Below are 25,411 nucleotides of genomic sequence, written 5' to 3'. Positions count from 1 at the left end.
TGCCCACTCCCTTGCAGTAACATTCCTTGTGGGGGATTACCTAAGACAATGACGCATAATTAAAATCTTTGACAGGACTTAAATAGGCTGGACAAGATCTTACTTACGTAGAACGTCTGATCGGCATAGTAATTAGTGCTCTGCTCTATTGTTGCGTTCGAGTTCGAATGTTCGAGATGGCATGGACATTTTTAAATGTATAGTATCTGTGTGGCATGGGGGCACTCTAAACCCACAGCAAGCCAAACGTTCTCTCGAGTAGATGGTCTTAAGTGGAAGGCCTCAAGTTGATGACCTCGGACTGTCCTCCAGGTTGTTATGTATAACTAGGGCAGAGCTTTTCGCCTAGTGCGGTGATAATACACCTGCATGACTAATAGTGAAGTTCTGATGTTACGCCCCACTTATGCCTCTACCCGTTCCTCTTGTGGACAAAAGAAAACAAACAGCTTTTAGATTTCATTTTAAGCCGGCGTTTAAAATAGTTTATCATTTTTTATACCTGTCTATAAAGTAGATAGCACTACATAACTAGAATGCGTCTAATATTTTTAAACGCTTCTCCATTTGTTAAGTTATTACACTTAGACAAATTTATTAATTAAAATGTATTTCTTCTCTATTTGATTTTTCAACGAAAGTTTGTAGAAGGTTCAATATTAGTGCTTACTTTATACCCCTAAAAGCTTATTTATTGATCATGCAAATTAAGTTTAGCAGCCTACATAAATAAATTAATTTTATAATTTAAAAACTAAAAACATAGCTATCGAAGTCTGATTAGGATATTGCATTATAAATATTTATATCCATAACACTTTATTCCTGAATATCTTTGATAGCTATGTATATTAATAAGAACTCCGAAATTTATATTTTCATTTCAGACTTTGGTACGAATTTGTTTTCAGTTCTTTGTAGTTTACTGATGAAATCAATTTGAAAGCAATGCAGCTGTAATCATATTTACGTTATTTTATCATATGCTTAGTAAAGCAAGAAAAATTATTATTAAGTGTATTCTGCTATCAATTTGGAGCTCAAAAGCACTCAACTAATTGCGTAAGATTATTCGGAAGTATTTGGTAATTGTTGGTCATACTGAGCATTCGTGTTCCATGATGGAGTTTATAAAAGCGGAAATACAAAATATAATTCTTGGACATTTAAGACATTTTGTGCATTAGTTGAAAATTTATATCATTTAAATTCACAGACATAGCTTTTAAATTCACAGACAAGTTCTAATCTGAGACTTGTTTTCATGCATGAAAAGAGCATTAGTTTATTTAGCTGTTAATTCCTTTTCAAAAGGGGAATGGGATTTTCCATCCATTCAATATTTTGTTGTCAGTATGTAAGTTTTTGAATCTAACAAATGTAATCTGATGCTACAATTCAAATATTTCGAAAGCATACAATATTTTTAATAGTTTATATCAGGGGTTCTCAAACTTTTGACTAACTCGAGCCATCTAAACAAAAATTTAAAAATTTTAGTACCACCACTACATTTTGAAATAATTATTTTTCAGTATTTCTATAGAAATATTAAAAAATATACTTTGCCATTTGCACAACCTGAGGGCTATTTGTATTAAATATACACACATGAAAATTATTATATTAAAATTGATTATAATTTTAATTATCAAAATTGAAGTTATAATATTTTAATTCTAACATTTATAGTGAAATTTGGGCCTGTCTAAGAGCTATCAATTTCTTTATGTCTGGTCATATTTCATTTAGCCTTAACCGTAAATTAGGATCCACTTTTAATTTTGTTCTGTATTTTTTTCCAAATATAACATGGAAGATATCCTTGTTCACACAAATAGTTTGTGCAAAAAGGGAATAAACTTTAATAGCTTTATTCTCTATTTTTTCACTTCAGCCTAAAGTTAACAAGTGTGTTATTTTTGAAATCCTCAGCTAAGAATTCAGTCACAGAAAATTTTTATCAGTTGTTCTTTTTCTTCACGAAGTATTTGTATTTAATAGTTAAAAATACTTTATTTCTTTGCGTACCACCGGTTGAGAATCGCTGCATTAGATCCTTTTATGTAAAGGATGACTAAAAGAAAGGAATGAATGACCAGCTTGAAAAACTTTTTATAGTATATAAATCTAACAATTCTTCTGGCCGGTTCTTCTGTTCCGTATCAAATGTACAAAATAATTTCATTTTGTTGACTTAATTTAAATGCAGTTTTATTCAAAACTTAGTAGAAAATCATAAACTTAGTCAAATAGGCTACATTATTTATTATGTTAGGTAATTTTAATTTAAATTTAACTGAAAAATTAGGCACTAAAATGTTCAAGTATGCATTTTAAAATCGTTGCGCAACTTATGAATAAGCTAGACTTCTAAACAGAAATTTCATTTGCACTTCCAGTTTTAATATTTTTGGGTCCCTTAATCTCCAGTCGCCTTTTAAAAAGGGAATATATAAGGTATTTTCCCCGCCTTCTTAGCATGCTTTCGTAGTGTAATGGTCAGCACACTCAGCGCGTATTGGACAAGTCCGAGGTTCGAGTCCCGGCGACGGCATTGCTCATTTTTTATGTCTCTCAAAAATCCTAATGTCTCTACAATATATGTATATATATATATTTAAAGAGAGAGAGAGACAAAAAGTAAGACATTTAGAGCCAAATCCATAAAGGCCAAAACAAATGAAATTCAAAAATAGTAAAATTTCAAAATTCTCTGTAAATATGTAAATAATCAACCAGATATTAATAATTAAAGAATTATTAAATGCAAAACTATATATGTTAGTTTAAGTTTAGTTAGTGGAATAGTTAGTGAAGTAAAACTATAATGACTAATTCCACGCTTAGAAAACCGGAAATATCGTCATTATCAAGCCAAAACCTGGCATGTGAAAAATTAATGTCTCGAGAAAAACATTTTAAAAAGATTTAGCGTAAATATCTATTTATAAAAATTACTTATACTTAACAACTCCCAAATCTGAGAGAGAATATATTACGTTTTACACAGTAAAATATAAGTAAAATAGAAAGAAAATGCGGTACTTTAAAACTGCTAAGAAGGCAGATTATTGATTTTAGAATATTAGAATAGATGAAGAATTAGTCATTATAATTTAACTCCATACCTTAAAATAATATATATATAGTTTTGCATTACATATTTCTTTAATCCATCTGACTTTTGGGTTGATTATTTAAATATTTACAGAGAATTTTGAAATTCAAGAACTGATGATCCGGTTTTTAAAATTGAACGATTACAAACGTACGGAATATCTCAAAATTTAAGCAGGGTTTCAAATTATTAATACTTTTTTTTGAAATTCTTTTGAAAGCTTTTCTTTTGAAATTGGCTGTTTTCTCTCTATGTTGAAAATTATGTGTCATTACCAAGTTTGTTATTTAAGATTTCATATTTATGATATATTTAAAGAAATTATATCTACGGATCCTAAAATTGTTATATTAAACATTGTATCAAATCCCCTATTAGACATACATCTAGCATCCAATAACAAATGCCAAGATATTCACCTTTAAACACCTTTCCTATTAAGGTAACAAGGAGGGATATTTCAAAGAAAAAAATCCCCTTCTTTTCCTTTAATCCCTGAGTTACTTTCTCGCAACTTTTCTCCGAATCCACTCATCGAGTTCTTACTCGCTTAGCATTAGAGCAGGCGTTGTCAGGTCTACAGGAATCGAGCTTAAGCTTGTCAGCTCTGTTCTTAAGAGCTGACAGGTGGAAGCGGTGTAGATAAAACACGAATAAAAGGGGAGGTTTCGATTTCGTTCTTCTTTTCTAAGTATGTTTAAGACTTTTACTAAGACCCTTTTAGACAATACATGACAGCGTGTTAATCTCACTAATGCTAGTTTTTACACAACAGGTTTTACGTCGGCTTGTTATATGGGGATCTATGAGTAACACCTTAGCCACATCTACAGAAGAACGACAATGCGTTTATAAGCATTTTAAATGGGTAATTATGGATTAGTAAATAACATTAATGCACTCAGTACCATCGTACAAAATGATTAACCAGGCTTCAGTAAAGATTTTAGGCAAATGGATATTTAACTAAACTGTGGTAAAATATATCTCTCAGTGCAAAAGGACACATATTTTTAATATTTAAAACGCAAGACTGTTGGCATCCTTAAGTTATCTAGAAAATAATTGCCAAGATACATGACGTGATTGTACAAAAAAAAAATCAGGAAACCTAAGTTAGGTCAATGCTTCTTGTTCCTCAATCTTTTTTTAAATTCTCCACATGAGCATGCTTTAGGGCTTCTTAGACAGCATTTCCTACACCCACATATTACGACACTACACTTAATTTGAGATAATAGACTTTTGTATTATATTATATAGTGTTAACTGATTATCACAGATTTTCTGCATTTTTCGTCTCTAGTATTTTCACGTAGTCGTTGAATGTAATTTTAGCGAACTTATATAAATATTTATACCGTTAATATTATTAATAAAAGATGTCTCTATCATCATTCATTACACACTTAGTTATACGATGTTAGCTTGCAGGTATGAGCCTCAGGTAGCCCTCCTGATGCAAATACCTCAGGAGGCGTTTGCCCAAAGTACGTTTTCACAGTTAATTTTCTGCCTCGATATGCTACAAATATTTGTCAAAAATAGGAAAATTCATTTTAAAAAGGCTAATGTTCATGAAGTTTTCTTTCATTAAAATCAAATAATATTAAACTATTACCACTTATACTACTACGCTACAGTTGACAATATAAATTAAGTTCTTTTGACCAGCATTTAATTTTTAAAATTCTTTTGCCAGTATTTAAACTAAGGTTTTGGGAGTCTAAGACAAAGCGTTTTTCTGGCTTCACGTGCATTCTCCATTGTCCTGTCAGCTCTGATAGTTGCAATTATTCGGCTTTGCGTTATATCGACGCCGACAATTTGATTTTGACTCTCTCCTAGAAGTATTAAACCAACTTCGAGTAGCATTAAATTGCGTAGTCTTTGTCTTTGACTACTGTTCTACGTTTAAATTAAATTTGGGTATTCTGTTTAGTTGCATCTTCACGAGCTGTGGCTGATACTGTTAGCATAAGAGAGGGCGTTTATTTTTTTAATTCTGTTGAAATAAAAAGGGTATTTAAAAATTCTCACGACTTTTAGATAGTTTAGACGTATCGATAATTCGCTTCATGTCTTGCGGGATTATTACGCTAATTCCCAGATCCAGCAGATCATCAAGTAAAACCCCATCATGTAAACCCACAATCAAACCTTATTTCAAAAGCTACAAAATAGGAATACTTATAATAAAAAAAAATTTGGCTGAATAATAATTTATTGCTAAATTATAAAAATGCCTTCATATGAAGCAATTTAGTAGTGCGTTTACATTCAAAAGTGTAAGATATTAAATTGGGAGCATCATATTTAAATTTGTCAAAGCAGTAGTTAGGATTCACTGCTTCTACGTTCTAAGAAAAACTAGTTTTAGTGATCTTATTAAATTTTAATCAATTTAAATTGTCATTCCCTGCAGAGTAAGAACGTTTTGTTCATTTAAAACGCTTCTTATTTTCAGATGCTTCATTCGGATATTATCCAACCTTTAAATTACTTTAGTAAATTTAAAATTAAACAAATTAAAAAAACTAGTGTGTATGCGAAACAAAGTCTTATACGTAAAGAAGAAAACAAAAGCTCTAATTGTCTGCCGCAAAAAAATAAATACGTAAATAAACAGACATACATAAAATAATAATAATAAAAAAATCTGACAGGTTTCAGATTTTAAATTACGTCCAAAGGGGCGATTTTTTATCATTTTGTGTGTTACCTTTATTTATTAAATATGATGTTCTTCGCACCTAAACCATAAAATTGAGTTCAAGAGCAATAAAGCAAAATAATTTTATATTGAGCATATCCTTTAGAATTTCCGATACACAGTCTCAAGCGGTGGAGATAAAAGTGTTTTTTCTGTACAACATTGTCATTTATAGCTTTGAAATCCTTGAATTTGTTAATCAAAAACTGGTTAAAGTTTTACAAAACTTGAAATCGGTAATAAAATAAATTCCGAATTTCAAATTTCAAGATGTCCATATTCGCAGTAAGATTACGTCATTCAAAATTAGATGGCTCTAGGTACCGTTGTTTTATCACAATGCAAGAAACATATATACATTTATGTAGATTCTTCATTATTTAATTTCTTCAAATATAATACAGGGCGATAATATTTCGTGGCAACAGTTTGAAAAGTTAAACATACATTCAGAGTGATTCGACGCAAAATCGCAACACGAAAATTTCAAGGGGCAAAGCCTCTTTGGAATAAAAATAGATCAATACATAAACAAATAAAAATAAATAAATACGCTAAAAATCTTACTTTTCATGGTTTATATTTAAATATTACTTTCAAAATAGTTGGAAGCACAGTATTATTTCTTCAAATTTGTATACATTTCTGTTTATTTAAACCAAATCGAAGGCGTTTAACAACGAAGATTAAATCTCTACAGAAGCACAGTCCTTGTAATACAGAATTTTCTTCCTAAATGTATTAAAATCGAATCCTTGCTACATGCTTAAAGTGATTTTGCATTGAGACGTACCAAACAGCTATTTTTCAACTTTTGTAATTCCATTTTAAATTTTGTTACATGTTTTACCGACATGTAAATGATATCGTAATATTAGTTAAATAGATAAATTCCGTTTATTACTCATTTTACTATTTTAAAATTCTTCCGTCGCCTTTGCACTTTTTATAATTTATAAATTTATACATTTGAACAAGTTAAGAAACTTGGATGCAGAGAACCTCCATAGTCATCAAAAGCGCAGTTTACAAAGTTGAACAAACACTTCCATTAAAATTACAGCAAGAAATGTGCAATTTAGAGTTGGGGAGACGTTGGCGATCATTGATAAAATAAATGCTGAGATATGACTAGCAGTTTTTACTGCAAGATGTTTCTCTCACTATACATCCACGCATGTATTAGTTTATGCACAACGGAGCACCCACACAATTTATGCTGTTGGTGCATAGATTGAGTGCACATAGGTCGGATGATAGGTTGATGAAATTTATTTTATCCAAGAACACTTAAAAGTTCTGGAACTTTTCACATAAATATTCATACACGTGTTCACAGTAACACAGAGTACAATCAGTAATTACACTTCAAATTACTAAGAAGGTAAAACACAATGCAAACAAAGTACATCCAAAAGGTGAAGCACTCAGTACTCTGAAGTCGCTCTGAGCTAATAACTTACAAGAACTACTACTGAGAGCAAATGCTCTTACCGGCCTTATATAGTTTTCTCTTGGCCACCGAGATATTTCCAATACTTTCTGCTTCTCGGAAATTATTGGAAGGCAGGCCGAATACGGTTACAGAGCATCCAAAATGAATTACAGTTATTCATCTGCAATACCTTTTACGGTGATACAAGGACCGGACAAGAATGTCCCCAAATGGTCACCACGTTTGGCGACTTTTGATGATTTCTCGCCAAATTTGGTAAAAATACAACAAGGCATAGTGTACATATTTAATGAAAAATATTAAATGGATACAACTAAACGTAATTTCCTGTTTCAAACAAATAGTTGTGAAACGCTGTTCCCCCTTTTAGCTTGCATAATGTCAGCGAAGGTAAATGACAATCAAATGCATCTAACAATGGATAGAGCGATCCGAAATGCCATTCTCCCAAATACCTAAACCATCATTTAGAAGTGGACTGAAATTTTGCACAGCATTTTTTATTTAAAGTAATATTACCAAGAATAGATAATTCAGAAAGGAAATGTCAGAATGTTGTCCAAAATATGAAAAATGATTTTTTAAATGCCTCTGTATTTTAATATTTTATAAAAACTGGAACAAAACTGGGTTTAACCACGGACTGTCTAATAAATAAAATTGGAAATCTCCAAGGAAATGACTGGAAAATACACAGTGCAACTGGGAATGGGATTTAAAACAGTTTCTTTTTAATGCAAAATATATAAATGAATTCCCTAGAAACTTCCTTTTCATATGCGTCAATAAAAAGGACATTCTTAATTTTCAATCTGTTATTTACAAAAATATATTTAATTAATTCTTGAGTAAAAAAATCCAGAGATTGAGATTTGTTCGGAAACACAATATGCATTTCTGGTGTTTTGAAATTAAATATGCTGGTCTTAAATTATTTAATATCTTCGTAATCTCTGAAACTAGGTGTTTGTCACAATCATTTTTCCAAAAAATTATAAAAATTAAAAGTTATATATTAAACACACTAAAATTTAAAATTATTTATTTATTATTTTAATTCTAAGATGGAAGTACCACCCGAACATTTCATTGCCTATTCATGGAATGTCTGTAAAACATTTGAACTGAAATTGAATTTAAATGAGGTAAAATTTAATTTACATTAAGCATTTTGACGAATATCTCATCAGATGAGGCAAAATAGGTTACTAAACTAAATTGGATATGTTATTAAAAACAACTAATTGCATTTCGGATAATATTCTTTATCCTTATCTGTATTAGGTAGTCTATCCTTTTGTTGATAAAAACAGACCAGTAAAAAAAGATTGACTACGTTTATTATTAGGCTTCATAAAGTAGTTTTTTTCCGAGGTTAAAATATCTTTTTCAAGGTACATGATGCAACGAATTAATGTTAATTAAAGAATGGGGCCACAGTAAAGCAGTTAAACACTTGTAAACACTTGCACTTTTCTGTACTAATGTTCCATAAAAATTGAAATAATTAATAAAGAACATTTTTTACACTTATATACTTTTATAACTATTATTATCTTTAATTTCACAACAATAATTATAAGTTTTAAAAAAGCTAATTTCTGCCCCTGTCACATCTTGGACAATAGCATATAAGAAGGAAAGTATTCCCATACTTTTGCTAGTTTTCACGCTGTCATTTGTAGATAACTAAATCATTTAAAATTCTTCTTTAACATGTGTAGTTAATATCGTACTCTGTGATTGCATATGCCATTTCTCGTAAGTATAGTGCTGAAGAAAACATTAAGCTGATTCCATAGCGAGGCATTTGATATTAATATCGTAAATTCACTAGCAGGTTTAGAAGAAATATTTGAACACTTTATTTTTGCACAGGAAAAGGGAAATTAACTTAAATAGGCCTATGTCATAATTTAATTTATTGTCTTCTAACACGAAATATGTGCAGTTGAGTAAAAAACATCAACAAAATGTCTCTGCTGCATACGAATAAGATTAAGGACAGTCAAACGTAATGGAAATATTTATATTAAATATATAAGAGTGATGATCATTTCATTCGAAAAGACAGTTATCTGATTATCTATCACAGGTACAATTATCGAAGCATTTACAAGAATACATATAAGTCAAAAATACATATAATAAGTCAAAAATTTGCTCCAGAATGTAGACCTTATTTATGAGAATATGGCAGTAGGGTTTATCCACAAATCTGTGTGGGATTCAGAGGACGAGGATATAAAGCGTTAATACTGTAGTCACCTGTTCTAATCCCATATAACTCTTGTGAAGGTAATCAAGGAGCCTTTGTAACCGTATCATGGCTATTTTAGTTTGTTTGTTCGCCATATAGTATATACCAGGGGTGGCCAAAGTGCGGCTCAAGAGCCTAATACGGCTCTCGCAGGCAATTGTGCGGCTCGTGCATATAAAATATATGTATGAAATATAGTAAACTAAAACTATTCAGTGTCCAAAAAGAAGTAATTAATTAGTTTAGACTCTTTTTACAAATTTATCAGGGATTTCTTTCTATTTAAAACCTCCTCCACTACTTCTATAATGATGTAAATATGAACTTCTGGCTTTTAGAAAATCTAGATGCCGCTCTCCAGCATTCCTGAATTCAAACCTGCGGCTCTTACTGACATAAAGTTTGGCCAGCCTTGGTATATATAGTATCGCATAAGTGTCTGTCATGTTATCCAAGGCCTATATAATGAATAAACGTTTCTGAAATGCATAAAAAAACTAAAGAATTAGTTAAGATGTAATTCAAATATAATAAGTTTGGTATCGGACGCGTAATTTTCTTTTAATATAATTATAAAGATGTCTCTCGGAATCCCCAACAGCCCATATATAAATATACCTAAGAAATCATTTACGAACATTTTGAGTAATGCAAGGCGAATATAAACAAATACTGCTTAAACGTATAGTAATACTTACTGCATTATTGCATCTTAGCGTAGTAAACTTTTTATGGCAAGAAACTAACTACCGTATATACCCGCGTATAAGTCTAGATATTTTGGACAAAAAAAAGTCTTCAAAGTAGGGGTCGACTTATACGCGGGACCATAAAAAATTAAAAGAATCGGAAGTTCAAAAATGTCTTTATACAATGCAGTTGTTTTCTTCCCGCACTCAAATTGAACGACTTATCAAATAAGTCACTTACTTGAAGTAATTTCATAACTTAAATTATGTGACGAACTAATCACAGAGTTTCATAATTTAACTAGAGTAAGTTTCTATTAAACCAAAGAATTTTCGACCCCCGAACAAAAGATCAATATCGAGCAATAGAAGAGTTTCGCCAACACTCCAAGAAAAGAGAAAGGCAGATAGTTTTTACGTACGTATAAGTCTTTATAATAGTTATTGTTCATTCATGAAATACTTTTGTTAACAGGCGTACACGTCAAAATTTAAAAAAATAGCCCACACAATAACTGAACAATTTTGAATATTTCTTTTAACTTTTAAAAAGGGAAAATGCAGATACATTTGACGTACGCGAATCTTTTCCGGAACAAATTCTAGAATTTTAATTCTAGAATTCTATAATTTCTGGAACAAATTGAAGAAGAAGGATTTTGATTTTGTTTATGTACCAAGGTATTTTTTATCGTATATTTACTTTTTTTCCTCAGATGATTTTGAATAAATGTAGTACTTAAAAAAAAAATTTCGAAGTTTCTCGATCGATTTCGGAAGTGGGGGGTCGACTTATACGCGGGTTTCTTATTTTCTACGAATTTTTTATGTCGAAGTGGGGGGGTCGACTTATACGCGGGTATATACGGTACCTTTTTATGTTAAGACCCCTCATTAAAAAGAATATTTTTAGGCAGTTCAGAAATAATAAAAATCTTTCTGTAAAACGAGTAGCGTTGTTTCATTTCAAACCCACATTAAAAACAATAAATATAATAACTTTACACCTATAAATCATGAAAAAATACCTTTATTCAGTATAAGAGATAGATCCGTTAACTTAATCTGTTTCCGTAAACGTGAGACTGGTGCTTAAAATAAATAGACGTATTCAGTGTATAACAGAAACAAGAGCTTTACTAACTCACTTTACGTAGAATCTCTATATCCTGATCTTTGCATTGTTAAGTTACAAATGTCCTACGCCTGAATATTCTGTACAATGAGTTCAGGAAACATACTGAGATATCAGCGTATCAGGCAAGTTTTGCCAACGCAGTTTCAACGCGGTATCAGCGTATCAGGCAAGTTCGCCAAGTTTGTCGCGGGACGGCCACAACAATGGTCACAACAGCTGTCGTGACACGATATTTAAGATCCTCCAAATCTTTAAAAAGCGAAAGAATAAAGCCTTGATCCTTGATGTATCCCGACAAGAAATAGTCACAGAGTGTTAAATCCGGACTTTTTGGTTGCCAGCATAAAGAACCATTTCTCAAAGGATCAGTCAAACGCCAAGGCAGAATTTTATCTACACCGTGTTCTAAAATGGCATTTGCATAGTCAAATACGCAAAAGAACCTTTTCTATCCCATTAGGAACCATATTGCTCGAATGATATTATGAGCTCTCATGTGATGGTTACATAATGAATCTCGCCTCTTCCTCAAAAAAGGGAGGAAATTCGTAAACTTCAAGGTTTTCTCTATTAAACGGTAATAAACGCTCCTTGATAAAAATGTGCATTTTTCGATTCACAAATAATTAATCTTTCTATTCCTTTTAGGCTTTTAGTCTAATTTATCTTTGTGGAGTTTTATAGTTTAATTTCTTAGAGTTTACTCTGCCTGACATTAACTATATAGCAAAATGAAGTTGTTTCGTTAGATTCAGACGTATAGATCAATACGTTCCATTTCGGATTTAAAATCTATATAATTGCAGCAAAATTTCGAGCAGGTACAGTACCTAAGAACTAAGTAAAAGAAACTTAGAAAGCATTATTCTAAATACGCATTGTGAAATTCTAATTCCGTGTTCCTATATAATATAATGCAGAAATTATGCTTTAGAAACATCCTTATTTCATTCTTTTTATTTAAAACCATAAACGTACAGTTTCGGCAGTATATTTCGGAAATTTATTTACAGCGCACTCGATTAAATTCTCAAAAGCGGAGTGGTAATTAAATTTTCTTAACACGCAATCCTAAATTCGATTGCAAACTTTTAAAATTCCACAGCTTAATTTCAAGATAATACCAAAAACTCAAATGAAATCTAATATTAAAAGAATCGTTATTGTAAATATTCATCCACAGATTCTAATTATGTGCTCATATATGACAACGATATTGTAATTTTAGAAGCCGGCATATTTCATTTAAAATCCAATTATTAATGAATTTTATCTGTGCATTTTCTAAATTATATGCAGAGAAACTGCTTAAATCTTCACAAACGTGTCAGAGATTAAATTTTCTAAACTAGTATTATTGAACAAATGCTCAGCTCAAGTATCTTGATTAAAATGCCAGAACAGTCTCTTTTTGATTAATAAAATATTTCTCAATGTAATATTTTAAATTACATGTCATAAATATGTTGTCATGATTCAGAATGTATTCTGAATGAAAGGTTCAGATTGACTCGTTTATATGAACTGCATATACCAATGTTCAATATGAACTGCATATACCAATTCTGTTTCATATAAATGAGTTATAAATTTAATTTAAGATTATTTCCCATTTTCATTTTGCATCTGGGATCTCCAAACCTATGCCTGCCGGGTGCCATTGAGACCGTTAACGGTTTTATGTGTGTGCGACCGAATTAAAAATAATATTTCAGTTTTCAATAAAATGTTTCGTAAAACATTGTGCATTTCTCAAATATGAAACAATTACTATACTATCAGCCTAAAAATCGGTTTCAACAGTATAATACTAAATATAAAGCTAAATACTAAATATAATATAAAGCTAAACAAAATGTAAACATTTGGAAATAGGCACAAGCAGTGTGCCAAATTGTTTGTGGCCCTAATATGTTTACTGAAACTAAAATAAAGATTTTATCTGCCTCGACTGCCAGTTTCTATCCATTATGGATCAGCATTCTAAGCAATCAAAATTCTTGCTCTTCATTGTGGATCTACAAACTACGTTTCTAAGCATTCAACGTATCTATGTATATGTGTCAATATTGCTAACTGGTTTTCACTACAATAAAAGTCTGATTTCATTATATCTATCTATCTATCTATCTATCTATCTATCTATCTATCTATCTATGTATATATATATATATGTATTGGCAACTGGCAATAGCTCTTTTAATTCCTGATTTTAAATTAGCTAGGTCGCTTTCGAAGAAACTACAATGCGTCAGTTTCATCTGCAGTGACCCATATATATATATATATATATATGTGTGTGTGGGTATGTAAGATATAAAACGAGAACTACAACATAATTTCCTTAAAGGCTGAAGGCAAAGAGGTATTGAAATTAGGGTCGTTAACTAGAACAGAAAGATTGTTTTGAATGTGAAATGCCTCTAGAAAATCTAATTCACCAATGGAAGATTTTTTTTAATAATTTTGGCTGCAGAAAAATTGAAAGTGTGATTTTCGGACCAACAATGTTTGATGACTTCGGTGTTTCCTTTTTTCTAACATATGCCTCATGTTCCTAACGCGACATTTTTTAGGCTCTCTTAGTTTGACCAATGTAAGTTAAACCACACTGCAAGGAATCCTGTAAATACCCCAGGAATTCATATCAGAATGGGGTACATATGTATAGTACACGGAATTTTGTTGATGGAAGAATAAACGACTCGAAAGTTAAATTTCTGTTAAATACGTGTAGTTTAATAGCTACCTGACGGAAGGGTATGACAACATAATTCTTATTATCTCCTAAAACAAGAGTGTGCCCTTTACTGTGTTCATATGAGAATTTTTTAACTGCTTGATTAATAATGTTGAGTGAAAAGTCTTTGTCAATAGCTACTGCTTTTAAATAATTTAGTTCTTCATCTAGAGACAGTTTGGAAAAGCAAATTTGAAGTGCACAGAAAACATAAGACTAAAATGAAGCTAACTTTTGTTTAGTCGGATGACATGATTTAAAGTGTGGTGGAAGGCAAACCGATGAAGGTTTACAGTAAACCGCAATACGGAAGTTGAATGTGTTATATGTTACTAGAATGTCGAGGAACGGAAGAGAATTGCATGTCTTAAGTTCAAAAGTGAACTGTATAGCAAGATCAATGGAATTTATAGTGAAAAGAACTTTATTTAAATCATCTTTATTGCCTTCAAATAGGGCAAAAGTATCATCTTCGTAGCGGAGCCATACCGGGAAGTTTAAAGTTTGAAATAATTTTCATTCATAATAATGCATGTAGATATCAGCCAGGATGGGACTAAGGGGGCTTCTCGTGGTTAATCCTTCAGTTTGTTTGTAATACTTATTTTGGAAAACAAAATGCGTTTGTTTAAACAGAGCTGAGTGAGAGAAATTAGCTCATCAATTTCGATGCAAGAGAAATGAAATTCACGAGGTCTTGTTTCTAGACATCTTAATGCACCTTCCACTGGAACATTGGTGAATAATGATTTGACATCAAAAGAAATCACGAGTAAATTTCTAGGAGAAATGCTTTTAACTTTTTTTACAAACGCTATTGAATTTTTTATGGTGTAAACGTTATTATCTAATAGAGTTGAAAATCTAGCTAACGGATACGAGGCAATGCCTAAATTTAATACAATACGGCGGAAAGGAATACCCCTTTTATGAACTTTGGGAAGATCATATAATCTGGCATAATTCGCAACACATGCGATAAGCGACTGTTTTAAGTTGGACGAAAGGATTTGTGGAGATTCGGTCGCAGTTCCTATTTTTGACAGGTCCGAAGATGAAGGATCTTTAGGGATCGGATTATATGGTCCTTCGTTTAAGAGTTTAGTGACATCATCGATGTAAGTGTTCTTATCCATGACGACTATCTGGCCACCTTTGTCGGCCTTTTAAATGATAATATCCGGGTTAGAATGAATGTCGCTCATTGTAGCTCTTTCTCGTGCGTTTAGATTTGGTTTCAAAGACTTATTGTTGAATTTCACGAAGCGATAGGATGCCTAATAATATCTTTCTGCGTATCTGAAAATTTATTGAACTTGAAAGCTTTATCAATAGGAGCCAAAATCTTTGGAATTGAGGTTCTTGAGGTTCGTGAAAAATTAAAATTATATTTTAGAGTTTTCTCTTGTTCTTCTGATAAACGAACACTAGAAATATTAACTATTGGCTTAATATTTGCAATTGGAAGACGTTTTAAACTACTTAAATTGGAAGACTGTAAAAGAAGATTTTCGAATTTAAATGCGAGTGTCTTTTTCTGACGATTAACTACATTCTGAGCACTAGACTAAGACTTTTGTTCAATGGCAGTTAATTTTGAATATGAATTAGCAAGTTCCAGATGAAGCTTGTATAACTCATGTTCAATTTTGGATAACTGTTGACGTGTATCCCTTATGATGGACAGAAGCAGGGCAAGCTTGCAATTTAACAGAATTCTTGAAACGCCACTGAAAGATTTCTTATTTTTTATTTTTATGGTTTGACTTGTAAATTAATACTTTTTCGGCGTGTTATTGTATCTTAAAAGTAAATATATTAAATCAAAATATCGTAATTCTTATAGCATAAGAATGAAAGAAATAACGTAAAATATTCAGCGGAAAGCAGAAAACCGTATTTTCTTCAAGTGCTCAGTGAATTAAATAAATTAGATTCAGTTTCAGGACCTCCGATTTTATGTGCATATATATATATATATATATATATATATGTGTGTGTGTATGATGATGATTTAAATTTTAACCTCCTTTCAATCATGACCGTGAGGATTGCGTATATGAATGCAAAATTTCTCCCAACTATTAGCCTTATACGTTATATTTCGCGACAAAACAATTCTTATGAACCACTTTCTTGTTATCAGTTACATATGCCAATAAATATAATCTATGCACCCGTTCTTAATTACATTTATATCTTCTTACATAGTTAGTATTACACGATTGATGAAAGAAAGGCAAGTTAGTATTACGCGATTGATGAAAGAAAGGCGATTGATGAAAGACATCAAATAAGATGTCAAGCGGTGGCATCTTATTTGGATGGCAAGCAAGAAGAAGCATGTGTCGTATTCAAAAGAGAAGGCCTTGGAGAGAAGTGAAAAAGTTATGGTTTTCAAAATAAGTTCTCGTTTTTTTTAGCCCAAAAGGCGTTAGGCCAGAAGGGCTATTAATTTCGTTTTGGCATTTTGCGTCAGAAACTTTAAATATCCGTATTACTTTTTAAATTGTTGCCATCAAATATTATCGCCCTGTGTTATATTTAAAGAAATTAAATAACGAAGAATCTGCATAAATGTATATATATTCCCCGCATTGTGATAAAACAACGGTACGTAGAGCCATCGAATTATGAATAACGCAATCCTCCACTGAATATGGGCATCTGGAAGCCCTAATTTGGAATTAGTTTTATTATCAATTTGATATTTGTAACACTTTAATGATTTTTTGATTAACAAAATCAATGATTTCAAAGCGAGCAATGGCAAAAACTGTACGAAAAAAAAAAAAAAAAAACACTTTTATCTCCAGCCCTGGAGACTGTGTATCGGAAATTCTAAAGATATGCTCATTTTAAAATTATTTTGCGATATTGGTGTTAAATTGTGTTTCACGGTTTAAGTGCAAAGAATATTTAATAAATAAATGTAACACACAAACGAAAAAAAAAAGTCCCTTTGGGCGTAATGTAAAATCTGAAAATTTCAGACTTTTTTTTTTTTTTTTTTTTTTTTTTTTTTAAATTTTGATTAGCTAAAGAACCTGCATAAGCAGTGCTTGGTAGGACCATATGACATACATTAACGCAAAGCACTCGAGAGGTTACTCTCGGTCACAACTTTAATTTGATTACGCAACTGTAGAGGTTAATTGGGACTTAGGTTGACGTGATAATTCGAGCGGTAAGGATGTTAACTTAGGTTTGGTTTCGGCGATATCTCTTCATGAGTGTATTCAACAATACATGCGTATAAACAACTGCCAATCTTTAATACGATTTTTGTATTTAGCGTTATAAATGCGTCTTCTATGTTAGTTTGAACTTGAAATTCGTGACAATAGGAATATTAATTTTAAAGTTACGAATATCAGTAAGTATGTAATACAATGAAGGAATCGCTTTAAGTGACGATGAGTTCAACTTTTCCTTTGATGCAAAACGAAATTACGTTTCTGCATAGACTACATGATGATAGAAAAGAAGAAATCTGTGATGAAGCTAGCAATGTGGTGAGAGATGTAAGGAGGGAAAAAAATCATGTAAATTGACACTGAATGTGAAAGCGATAGTGATTCCACAGAAGAGACAGAAAATTCAGAATGGATAATGTACACAGAATCCGAAGAAATACCCCAAAGAGTAACGTTTCTATCTAACGAAAGAGCCGCGGGACAGGAAGTTTCTTCAGGCATAAAAGAACCATTAAATTCCGTGTGAAATCATTTTAAGTCACCTGTAAGAAATTCATCAAAATATGCGGAAAATCGCCTCCTCGAGTTACGGTTCGCCCCAGCGAAAAAGGCCTCGAGTGCAAAGGCTTAATTTAGAACTGATGAAGTCTAGAGAGACTTGTTATAACAGCTACTATTTTTAGAATAGATTGTGTAAATAACTAAATTAAACTTCATAGTTGATATCGAAAGTTAAATTTAGAATTTTTATTTACATATTTTCAAACTCACATATCCCCTTTTCAAAGAGAAAATCCTTAGTAAGAGAAAACACTTTTTAGAGAGAACATTAAAGAAAGTTAGCAAATGAAGATAAATATTACTGAACAATATGTACAATTTTATAGCTGACAAAATCTGTAAGAGAAATGGTTCTCATCAAGGACATATAGTGACCTTAATGAAAATGTCCCAGATGTCGCGCACATTGTATACACTCTGGCAGATGAGTTCAAGGGCAGATTTATTGTATGTTTTGCATTGGCTTTACCTGAAGCACTTTTTCTAGTCCTTCATGTATACACCGTGTTTACGAAAGTCCTTTCTCGGCCTTTGTTTTCACAACCATTAGTCGCAAAAATATACTTCCACTGAGAAAAATATTTCAAATGACGGTGGGACCATACACAAATTGAAAAGTGAAATATTTGCATTTATACGTAACAAAAATAAATATCATTTAGATGTAAGGCTCTGATTTTAAGGGATTACGTAATGAACATTTCTATGCAGATTACTTAAAACATATTGGTCAAAGTAATTTTTTTTTAATCTAAACCTTATTCACATAATCTAATGAAATGCGTGTTCTAGGAAAATGTATCAGTCTTTAGTATTGGCATGTAGCGCACTATTAATATCATTTACATTAATTAAAAGCAACAAATATTTGTATTTTAATGAATTTTTGGCACTTACATATTAACGCAACCACCTTGGCGCAATTTGGCGATTTTTACAGATGATAGATTGAAGTTACTATCGACGTTTATAGTAAGTTGGTAAACATTATCAACATAAGAAAACACACTTTAGAAATTTAAAATATAATTTTAACTTATTAAATAAGGAATACGCAATGCATCGAAAAACTAAAACACTTACATTTTTCTTCGAATATTTCTGTCATTTTTTTTGCGCTGTTCTTCTCACGAAGTAGACAGCGAACTGAATTGCACTTACTCGGCTTCGAGCAACCCCTGGCAACAGCGGCTATAAAAGAAAAACGTTTCCTCGTTGTTTTCTTTAGAAAATTTTCAGCAACACTCTTTATTCTTGCAGAAATTTTACCGCAGTTTCTTTCATTGCTGCCAAATTGCACAAGCTTATACTTTAAAACTAAGTGCAAAAAATCACGACTTGTTTTTAATTAACTTTGGAACTTGGAATACAACAAAAAACAACGCATATAAAATGACGGCGTTGCTTGACTAAAAGATTGTTATGAGTATGTTAGCCCGAAGAATGGTTACGCCCATGGTTGTCAGAGTTTGGAACATTTTGAAAATTTGGCAACTTGTATTAAAATGGTGGCCTTAATACGTAATTATCGAATTTTTTACAATTATCAGCTTACTTCATTAGAATATAACTTGTGTATTTTAGGCTTTGAAAACTTATTATTTGCAAGAAAATTCTTTCAGCATACCAAATGTTACAAAATTATAAATGCAAACACTAGTAAATCACAAAAGAATATCGCTGAATAGCTCTTAAAGGGCCGATCTCGAATCATTCTAATTTATTTGCTGATTCCTTAATTCAAATTCAGTATGAAGTCCCGTTTTTGTCGTACGGGTGTCAGAGGTTCTGTATTTAATATTTCCTAACTAATATGAAATGTTCTTAAATATAAATATAGGGAACGAAGAAACGTGAAAAAGGTTAGATTTTGTATTTCATGCAAAATTATTTCTTAAATTTAAAATTATAAAACATAAATATTTACGTCATTTAACACATTGTTGTAATTAGAATTATATGTCTACGACAAATATAATATGTAAGCATGCATGTAGTAAAGTAAATTGACTGATAAATTCACAAGACAAAAATATAATTTGTTAAATGAAGAGATAAAAATAAAGATTCAAATTTTGGCTTTGAATACGCAATAACATAAAATGAAAGGATTACCAAAAGTATTGGAAATTTACTTCTTGGAAAAATGGTCAGAATACAGGAAATTCTGGAAAATTTATATTTTACTACAAAAAATATCATTATTGTAGTTATTTTAGGGCCATACATGTAATACAAACAGGTGATAATGAATATGTTAAGTATTGTTTAAATTTACAGTACAGATGAGGTGGAGTAAAAATTTATGAAATTAATAATCTGTTTTAACTAGCTACAGTTAGTGAACTCAATAATTTAAAGTATCAAAAAAGCGAACCCGAAAACGGTCGAGCGGTAAAACTAATAGTTTGATGTGGGTCTACATTCCTGTGTAGGCCCACCAGCGGCCGAGCGGTAAAGTCGCTGAACACTGGTAGTTCGGTCCGAGGTTCGAATCCCGCGAACGGGTTGGCTGTATGGGTATTTTCGTGGTTTTCCCCATGTGTAACGTGTATATGAGCCAGTTATCCTTAGAAAGTCCTCCACGAAGGCATCCCTCCCCTTAGGCAGATAGCCCTAATGTGCTTTGCCATAATTAAATACCCACACACCTCATTCCTGTGAATAGGCTGACTGTGTGAGACTTTTCGCGGTTTTCCGGGTGGGTAACGTGAATATGAGCTAGTGTTCTTTAAAATATCTTAATCCTCTTTAAAGTTTCACTATTTACGTTTTGCAAGCCAAAGATTTTTATGAATTTATCTTGGACACGTTGAAAGCAGCATTTAGTTTTTTGTTTTTGTTTTGTATTGTTCCAGACTTTTATCGCTTTTCTCGGTACTTACGGAAAATCCCGTCGACCATTTTTGCCTAAAGACGCCAAACTAAGCGATTTTTCGCTAAAAATGGAAAAGTCTTCTTCAAACACTCTCGGTTTAGAGTAACCTTGATTTACGTGCTACGTGTAATCAAAGCCATAATTTTCGCGAAAATGAAGATATCGGTGATTTCGCGAGCTCAAAATTTCGCAAAATTTCGTAAGTAAAAAATTTTTTATTTTTTATTATTATTTGAGGGGGCGGGAAGTATTTCGCGAGACATATTTTCTCACGAAAATTGAAAAACCTAGCAAAAATAATTGCTTTTACAGTATATTTTCTTAATAAAAAGTAATGGAAATTTTGAATGAAAAATTAAATATAAATAAATGATAATATAATAAATTTGAAATAAAAATAAGAATAGAACGTTTTTTTCTTGCATTTACTAAATGGGTGTTTTTGGTATGGCGCGATTGGCGCCGTCTCTTGCGGTCGACGGTATTTCCCGTGAGTAGCCTTTTTTCTTATAATGCCGTGATACATAATCAAAACTTTGGCTTTCTTCGAATTCATTATTTGACGAAACATCTTTGATTTATTTCCCTTTCAAATGTGTTATCTCATTTATTTCCTGAGGCAGTGTTTTCATATGTTGAGGCGATAATTTTCCCTGTTACTTCATCAGCTATTATTTTCTGATTCTTGTAAATATCTTAGATTTTTCTGTTTAATATACTCTTGCATAAACTATAAAAATATTTACGGAAGGTAAAGTATAAAATTTGTTAAAAAAAACTTTATCCAGATATTTTCAATGCCTATATGCGTAATCTTGAAAAAGCATGCAGACGACATTTTACGTATCTATACCAACAAATAAAGACATAGTTTATTACCAAAATTCTAATTCAACGTTTCCTTAATATTTACGCTTCGACAGTTGTCTGCAAGTTAAAAAAATGTTGCTTGCAAAAATAGACACATTTGCAAACCAAGTGACAACGGTTTGCTTTTAAGTGAATAAGGTAACATAAATGGAGGGTAAAGTAATTATTAGAATTTATTTCAAAGAACGAAAATTCAAAGTTCTGCAAAGTAACGCAGACAGATCTTTAATTTTAACACGGTTAGCACAAGAAAAGAATTCTTAAAAATTTGAGAATCCTAAGAGAAAATTTTCCTCCTGTGAATAAGAATTATATTTTTAAAGGAGAATATTTATTTTTCTTACACCTATAGAAATTTAGCAGTTATTTTTAACTTTACAACTTTCTTTTTAAGAGTGTAAAATTAACTATATGTTTAATCCAAATCGACTTAAATTTCCAAAATGTTCCAATAGCAATTTTATTGGAAATATGAGAATTGGTTTTCCACAAAACATTGAAGTTACTAGAAATAAAGCAATACACAAAAAATGTAAATGGCTGTGCTTACTTAAACATGAAGAATGCTGAAAAAATTAAATTCTAGATCAATGCAAATAGGAAACTGAATGTACACAAATGTGTACAAATGTTACATTTGGCAATGACGCGCTGTTTTGCAAATTTCGAGACATTTTTACATTATTAAAAAGTTCACATTTGGAAATCAAATCTGTTAGAAAGATGTCTATTGGCAATCCAGAAACTCCATATTTGATAGTTTTAGTATTATTGCCTAATAATATTAAGGAATTTAATAATAGTAGTAATAATAGTAGTAAGCAATTTTAGTAAGAGTAGTAGGTAATTTTTCATGAGAAAATCTGAGAGTTCAAAGTTATAAAAACTTTCCTTGTAAGGGCAAATTTAGGAATATCTATAAAAATTCTATATTTAGGAATATCTATATAATTCTTCGCTCTAAAGTTTAATTTATAAAAACTTTTCTTAGTAAAAGGGTTTCTTTTATTTCGAATATTTATTTTGAAAGTATTAATTTAACATATGCTTGCAAACGTTTGAGAAAAGTTTACTGAATTTCTTGTTTTTAACTAATAAAATTACGATGGATACGTAAAGTGTTGAAAATCTTCTTGTTCAATTATTCATTAACATGAATATTTCACTACACACTACTTCTTCTCTGAAACTAACATGCAAAAGGTTTGGTTTCTCTTCTGACAGAGCTCTCCCACTTCTACCAATGAAAGTGTTTCCGTAAAAATTATCTGATTAAGAAATTTTCATTCGGAAGTGCATATTTAAGAGGAGCATAAACACACCCACATATGCATAATTAATATTTATATTCTTTACACTTTAAAAATAGAAGTATTAATTAATACCAGCTTGATTTATTTATTTATTTATTTATTTATTTATTTAATTTGATTATTGATTTAAGTCTTTGCTGGGACATATCTCTAAGTTATAGATATTAAAAATGACAACCATTGGCAACAACACATCATCTGTAACGCTACAAAACTATGGATAGGATTTTAATAGGAGAGTAGGTGCAGGCAATCTCAATCGCATGTTTTATGTCTTTTTATATCTCTGGCTTTGTGGCATATACACTGGAAGTCTGTAAAATCGTCCACACTTCTATTCCTGATATCTCATTGCTTATCATACTTTTCACAAAATGCACATAATTTCTCCTCCTCAGACTTGTCACTTAACCTCGTGATTGAGGCGGAGTATCAAGTTCTGTCCTTTGCCGTGTTTACTTGTCCGCACAAATTCTCAGTTTTCCTATAACACTTTAAATTTCGCTAAGTAACTTGAAAGGAAACGTGATATTTAAGGCTGCTTCCTGGCTCGTTGTGACCCAACTAAAACAATAAAATGCTTATCGCACTCATACGTATTCAGCGTCAATATTTCAGCTGCAAATACAGAAAGGCGTTTCGCTTTATGGAAATGATTTTCTATTTATATTTTCTCGTTAGCATTTTCAGACAAAGTTTTGGCATTTTAAGTACCAATCGTATACTACTGTTTGTTTTTGAATGGAATACAGAATTAGAGATTTATTTTGGAAATGGCTTCTAAAATTGACAGGTGGCTCGAAGGTGAAGTAAATGTATTTTCCGAAGAAATATATTCCTATCAACAAATTGTAAAGGAGTATAAAAATCGAGTTCATTTCATTTCAAAGACTATTTTAATATATTAATTTTGAAAAAACAAACGCGTCTAGCTGAATACAAAAATCAACTCAAAATAGAATCATAAGACTATTCGAATGCGAATAAATATTGATAAAATGAAGTCTCTGATTTTGAAAGCATTTCACTGACTCGAAGATTCATTGGTACGGAACTGTTAATGTCTTCTGACACTGCAAATAAAATCATTAATAAAGGTATAATATTGAAAAAGATATTTACACATAAAATTCTTCTGCATTTTCCAAAGCATATGTCGGAAGAAATATAAATTGTAGAAAATTATATGATGATCATTTAGCTACAGATAAATGAAATTTGTGTAACACTCAATTGTTACAAGTTTAGGCTTAATCCTATTATCCGGTGCACACGGGATTTGGCTACTTTTGGCGACTTTATGATGAGCAGTAAAAACGGGACATATACGATGAGTAGTTAACGGGTCATTCAAAGAAAATATATACAGTTAAACATATAAGTATATATACTATGTGCGTATATACATATACTATGTGTATATAGTATATATATATAGACGTTCTTTGGATCATTTTTGGTGTTGGCGATAATTGTCAAAGTCGCGCCAAGGCTGCACCGTATACTAGGATTTTACCCAAGTTTAAACTAACAAATTAAAGTTAATTCGCAATATTATCATCAGAATAACTTAGAATTGATTTTTAGAGGAAAATTTCCAGCCTTATATGGAAAGGACATTAATAAAATTAAGCTTTATATGGAGAAATCTTCTAATCACACGTCCAAATCAACGTCCTCTTATATTGGACAAAGAAAGAATCAGAAATGGGAATAAAATATATCCCATTAATTGCAATACCTGTAAAATACCTTTTGACTTTTCTCCTCATTCGGTTTGTTAAAACCAACCTTAGGGAAAAGCAATCCAAAGAATAAAACTGCCCCACCGGAAAAATTTATAGTAGAATCAGATAACTAATTATTAATAATTTATTAATGGAAAATCCTTTGTACAAAGCCCTGTAAAAATTTGAATGTCTTATACTTTTACTAAAAGATGCCACATGAGTAATATTGATCCAAGGAAAATATAATAAAATTGATATGACTGTGCTATGAAAAATTTTACTTTCATGGAAAATTCGAGCTATAGCTACAGTCAAAATCGCGACTATCCGACAGAAGAAAACCACCGAAACGAATGTGCACTGAATGCATAAAAATTAATTATCGAATTCATTTTTACCTTATTTTACGAAGTAAAGGAAGTATTGTAACCCCGAAAAATTTCGAATAACGAAAATATCAATTTCAGTCGCTCTCGAAACAATTCGTACGATGTTTTTGCGTGACATCTATCCGCACGGACACAATAAAACACTGCTTTTGGTAAAGGATTGTTAAATGGATTTAAAATGGATTCAGAAGAGACTTTGTACGTACGTGTGTATGTATCTTGCATAACACAAAAACGAGTAAACTTAGAACTTTGAAATTTTCTATATGAAACTGCTACAGTAAGTGCTGTCTACCTCTCTTTTTGGTTGCAATCAGCCGCACCAAAAGTACATATATATATATATATATATATAT

The 25,411-nt window shown here is 31.3% G+C and overlaps 1 protein-coding gene across 1 annotated transcript in view; it reads left to right on the top strand.

The window, feature by feature from the left end:
* The window catches only part of LOC118185857 (cell surface glycoprotein MUC18-like), a 1,126,921-nt gene that overhangs the window by 599,687 nt on the left and 501,823 nt on the right, over positions 1 to 25,411 (top strand). The gene's annotated exons all lie outside the window — the stretch shown is intronic.

The sequence above is a fragment of the Stegodyphus dumicola genome, chromosome 7 (genome assembly GCF_044657685.1).
Source record: "Stegodyphus dumicola isolate Sdum_Otavi_A_Nest chromosome 7, ASM4465768v1".
NCBI classification, from domain to species: Eukaryota; Metazoa; Arthropoda; class Arachnida; order Araneae; family Eresidae; genus Stegodyphus; species Stegodyphus dumicola.
Note: the sequence above shows the minus strand (reverse complement) of the source record. Positions and strands in the feature narration are given on the sequence as shown.